The sequence below is a fragment of the Sus scrofa genome, chromosome 6, assembly GCF_054392235.1.
Source record: "Sus scrofa isolate SSC_HxYL_T2T_F1_AM1 chromosome 6, Sscrofa_HxYL_maternal_Yorkshire_Landrace_v2.0, whole genome shotgun sequence".
Classification (NCBI taxonomy): Eukaryota; Metazoa; Chordata; class Mammalia; order Artiodactyla; family Suidae; genus Sus; species Sus scrofa.
Window position 1 is genome coordinate 52,380,980 of NC_139388.1, and position 5,710 is coordinate 52,386,689.

A 5,710-nucleotide genomic window follows, 5' to 3' on the forward strand; every position below is an offset into this window, starting at 1 on the left:
ATCAACTATGGCAACCTTTTCACACCTGGACTCTGCAGGGTGGATTCTCCCACCTAGGGTTAAAACGTGACACCATCCAGGTAGTTGAAAGAATGCCTCCCAGTCAGAGATGCCACTTTTTTTCTTTTTCACTTTGAGTAGCTAAACTGCAGGTGCACAGCTACTTTCTGCCCAAGCCATGCCCTTCTCCAGTAACCGTAGGTGTAATTGAAAGACAGAATTCTTGGAAAGCCAACAAGTAGCGGGCAAAATTATCTAACGCATGATTTCAAAGCTGAGTTGATGCAGTTCCATGAAAAGAAGCATTTGAAAGACATTGAAGACTGTAATTCCTTTGCCAAAACACATTTCATATTGTCTTGTGTTTTCCTGACTCCCTTGATCTGAATAGGGACATGTTTATTTTGCTGATCAGTGACCCAGGGCCTGGTATAGTCCTGGCTCATAGTTAGTAATTACTTCCTGATCGAATGGAGAAATGAAGAGAAGCTCTGGAGGACTGACACAGGGTTGGGGGTTCAGTGCTGTCTGTCTGGGCCTGCTGTGGAAGCTGTCCTTCCGTAATGATGATGAAGAATGAAACAGACACTTTGCAGAGGCTGACTGGGATAAGCGGGTTACCTGGTCATATAACAAGAATAGGCTGTACTCCACCTACACAGCTCAGGGCAATGGTTTCTGTGTTCAGATCTTTTTCTAGGAGAAGAGACAGTGGGCTCTTTTTAGGCTCAAATTGTGTTGTGACTCAAAACATCCATGTATGAGCCGGATCTGACCATGGGACCACATATCTGAAATTCACAGAAATATTTAAAGATAAAAATGCAAATACCATGGTGAGTAAGAGCCTACCATCACTTGGCCAGCTAGTGCCAGAAACGGGACTCTACCTGACTCTCTGGACTCTAAGTGCAGTGCTATTTCCACTGTGCCACTGACTCACGAGTCCTTTTGGGGGGGAACATAGAACATATTACTGTTTTGCACATCAAAAAGTATTCCAGGAGTTCCCGTGGTGGCGCAGTGGTTAACGAATCTGACTAGGAACCATGAGGTTTCGGGTTCGATCTCTGGCCTTGCTCGGTGGGTTAAGGATCCAGCGTTGCCGTGAGCTGTGGTGTAAGTTGCAGACGCGGCTCGGATCCCGAGTTCCTGTGGCTCTGGCGTAGGCGGGTGGCTACGGCTCCAATTAGATCCCTAGTCTGGGAACCTCCATATGCTGCGGGAGCAGCCCAAGAAATGACAAAAAAAAAAAAGACACACACACAAAAAAGTATTCCAACCATTTTGGATCACTTAATTGTTGGAGTTCCCACGTCTCTCCAGGGTAGCCTCATAGCTACCTTAAAGGACACCTATAAGGTGCCTTAAAGGCTTTTTCGTTGCTTGCTTAAATTTGCAGTAGTTACACATATTTGGTGAAATTTTTTCAGTCACTTCCACGTGTAGAGATAAAAAGCAGTGCCCACCCCTCCCGCCTCATTCCCCACCATTTCCCAGAGCATAACCCCCGCTGGCAGTTTGATGGGTACCATTCAGTGCTTACCAGCTCACATATATACACATATGCATGTGTCACATATATAGCTTTTCTAATAAGAAAAAAGTGAGATCATTGTTACAGGTTCCATTATGTCCCTTTAAAATTCATATGTTAAACTCCTAACCCCCAGAACCTTAGAACGTGATCTTACTTGGAAATGAGGGTGCTGCAGATGTAAGTTAAGATGAGGGCCACACGCCATACTGGAGCGGGGTGGGCTCCTAACCCACCACGACCAGGGGTCCTGATAAAAAGGGGCAATTTGGACACACAGACAAACATGCACACAGGGAGAACATCACGTAAAGATGAGGGGAGAGATTGTAGACGCATCCTCCACAGGCCAAGAGATGCTTAAAAATCGTCAGTAAACCACCAGAAGCGGGTAGAGGCATGGAACGGATTCTTCCTCATAGAGAAGCGAACCTTTCTTCAACAGAACTAACCCTTCCGACATCGTGGTCTTGACTTTCTGGCCTCTAGAACGGTGAGATAATAAACTCCTACTCTAAGTTAAAAAAAAAAAAAGTGTGTTTTTCAAGAAAGAGAGCCTGAACATGTTTGGTTAGATTTATATGTAAACGTTTTATTTTTCTTTGGAGCTATTGTAAACAGCATTGTGTTTTAAATTTTGGAGTCCACATTTTCATTGTTAGCATATAGAAATGCATTGGATTTTTGTGTGTTTACTTTTAGAAGGGTTTTTTTTTTTTTTTTGTAGATTTCTTGGGACGTTCTATGCAGCCAATCATGTCATCTGAAAATAGGGACAATTTTATTCCTTTTTATTTTTTTTTTTTATGGCCGCACCTGTGGCATATGGAAGTTCCTGGGCCAGAGAGTGTATCCAAGTCACAGCTGTGACCCAAGCCGCTGCTGTCAACCAACTGGTACTTTTTTAATCTTTGTTTTGCCTTAGTCAGCTAGCTGGAACTTCTAGCGCTATGGTGAATAAGAGAGGTGCACATTCTCACCTTGTTTCTCATAAGGAGGAAAAGGTTCAGGCTTTCAGCATTAAGTTAGCTCTAGTTTTTTGGTAGATGCTATTTTATCAAATTGAAGCAGTTCCCTTTTACTCCTAGTTTGTTCAGTTTTTTTCTTTGTTTGTTTGTTTTTTTGCTTTTTAGGGCTGCACTTTCAGCATATGGAGGTTCCCAGGCCAGGGGCTGTAACCATCAGCCTACACCACAGCCACAGCAACATGGGATCCAAGCTGTGTCTGCAACTTGCACCACAGCTCATGGTAACACCGGATCCTTAACCCACTGAGGGAGCCCAGGGATTGAACCTGCATCCTCACGGATTCTAGTCAGGTTTGTTAACCACTGAGCCATGATGGGAATTCCGAGAGATTTTTTTAAAAATCATAAATAGGTGTTGGTTATTGTCAAATTATTTTCCCATGTCAATTTTTCTTCTTTACCTTGTTGACATGGTGGATTACATTGATGTAGTTTTTAATATTGAACCAGCCTTGCATATCTGGAATACATCCCACTTGTTTATGGTATAGAAATTTTTTATACTTTGTCGGCTATAATTTGCTAATATTTTGTCTTTTTTTTTTTTTCAGGGCCGCACCCATGGCATATGAGGGTTCCCAGGCCAGGGGCTGAATCAAAGCTGTAGCTACCAGCCTACATCACAGCCACAGCAACGTGGGATCCGAGATGCGTCTGCGACCTACACCAAAGCTCACCGAAACACCAGATCCTTAACCCACTGAGCAAGGCCAGGGATCGAACCCACATCGTCATGGATACTAGTCAGATTCATTAGCTGCTGAGCCACAATGGGAACTCCTAATTTGCTAATATTTTAAGGAATTTTAAAATCTAAGTTCATGAGAGGTACTATTTAATTTTCTTTCTCTCTTCCTCCTTCTGCTTGTCCTGCTGTTCCTCCTCTTCTTTCTTGATATAATGTCTTTGTCTGGTTTTGCTGTCAAGGTAATATACTAGCCTCATTGAATGAGTTGGAGAGTGTTCCCTCTTCTGTTTTCTGGAATAGAATGCATAATAGTGATGCCACTTCTTGTTCAAGTGTTTGGTAGAATTTTCTGGTGGAACTATCTGGGCCTGGATAGTCTTTCTTTAGGGCTTTTTAATTATAAGTTCAATTTCTTTCATGACTTTGTCTGTTTTATGTTGGTTGAGTTCTAATAGCTCATGGTTTTTTGTGAGTGTAGAGTTCATCGTATCCCCTTATTACCATAGTAATGGCTGCAGGATCTGGTAAATGTACCATTATCTTTCATGCTTTCTTTTTTTGGGCCATGCTGTGACCTGAGCTACAGCAGTGGCAATACCAGATCCTTAATCCTCTGTGCCACCAGGAACGCCTCATCTTTCATTATTTTTGTTTGTTGGTTTTTCTTTCTTTTTTTCTATCTTTCATTCTTGATACTGGTAATTTGGGTTTTCTCTCCTATCTTTGTCAGTCCTGTTTTGTGTTAATCAATTTTATGATCTTTTCAAAGAACCAGCTTTTTGTTTCATTGATTTTTCTCTATTATGTGCTTTTTCAATTTTATTAATTTTTGCTGTTTAATTTTGTCTTCCTTCTGATTGCTTCATGTTTACTTTTCTTTCACTAGGTTCTTGGGTAGGAGGTTAGGTTACCAGTTTGACACGTCTCCTTTTTCCTAATACAAGCATGTAGTGCTATAAATTTCCCTTCTGGCAATGCTGTAGCTGTATCTTTTTTTTTTTCCCAGGTGTTCTCACATTTTATTCACTACAGTAGAGACCCCTGAGCTGCCTCATTCCCACCTGCACAGGGTCAGGCTTCCCCAGGAGCCCCTGCCTTGGCCGCCTGGGCCTGCTGGAACTCCTGCTGCAGCTGAGCCAGGGTCTCCCTCTGTGGCTCTGACTGGCGCTCCAGCTTCTGGAGCTGGGATTCCTATCATTTAATTTCAGCTGTGATGTAGTCCAGCCTTTTCCCCACTGTGGCTGGAAGCCTCTCCCAGCTCCTGTTTGACCAGCACGGGACCCAGAAGTTAGTTTATTTATTTATTTTTGTCTTTTTGCCTTTTCTAGGGCTGCTCCCGCAACATATGGAGGTTCCCAGGTTAGGGGTCTAATCAGAGCTGTAGCCACCAGCCTACCCCAGAGCCACAGCAACGTGGGATCCAAGCCGTGTCTGTGACCTACACCACAGCTCATGGCAATGCCGGATCCTCAACCCACTGAGCAAGGCCAGGAATCGAACCCGCAACCTCACGGTTCCTAGTTGGATTCGTTAACCACTGAGCCACAACGGGAACTCCCTGGACCCAGAAGTTTAATGACCACATTGGACCCATCCAGCAAGGCCAGTTCCTCCTTCATGATATTATTTTCTGTTAGTTGTGCTTCTAGTTTCTGCCTCCCTGACATGGACTTACTCAAGTCCTTCTGTAGCTGTTGATATTTCTCCACTTCTCCCTGTAGCTTCTTCTGGATCAGCTCAGCCATGGCGGGGACAAAACCGTTCTTTCAGTCTGTACGCGTATATTTTGATATGTCGTATGTTCACTTTTACTCAAGTCTATATATAACAGACTTAAGCATGTATATGTATCTATGTGTGTGTGTGTGTGTGTGTGTATTTGGCCATGATCATGGCATGCAGAAGTTCCCAGCCAGAGATAAAATCCACGCCACAGCAGTAACCCAAGCCACGGTGGTGATAATGCCAGATACTTACCCCACTGGGCCACCAGGGAACTCCTAAGTCTACATATTTTTAAGATTTTCTTGAGGCTTCTTTGACCCATGGACTATTTAGAAGTGAGTTGTTTAATAGCCACGTAATTGGAAATTTTCCTACCACTGTTCTTTTGGTCTATCCATCCATGTGCTAAGATTTCATTGTTGTACTTAAAATTTTAGGGTATGTGTTCCTCTCTGGTAGTACCTCCCTACCATGGCCCTCTTTCTCAGAGGTTTTTTGTTTTTTGTTTTTTTTCCTAGCTGTTCTGGTTTACTCTTTCAAGTAAGTTTTGTAATCAACTTTATAATTCTAGATAAAAATTGGATGGTATTTGGGGGGAGTTGCATTACATTTATAAGTTTACTTTGAAAGAATAACTGTCTTTGTCATGTGAACCTCTACCCAAAACACATCGCCCTTCCGCTTGCTCATGTTTACTTTCGTGTCCTCCACGGGCATTTACAGTTTTCCTTA

General features: G+C 42.9%; 1 pseudogene; it reads right to left on the reverse strand.

Moving 5' to 3' along the window:
• Positions 1-4,324: 4,324 nt before the first annotated feature.
• LOC146402368 (prefoldin subunit 6-like) lies at positions 4,325-5,015 on the reverse strand (annotated as a pseudogene).
• Between the last annotated feature and the right edge of the window lie 695 nt (positions 5,016-5,710).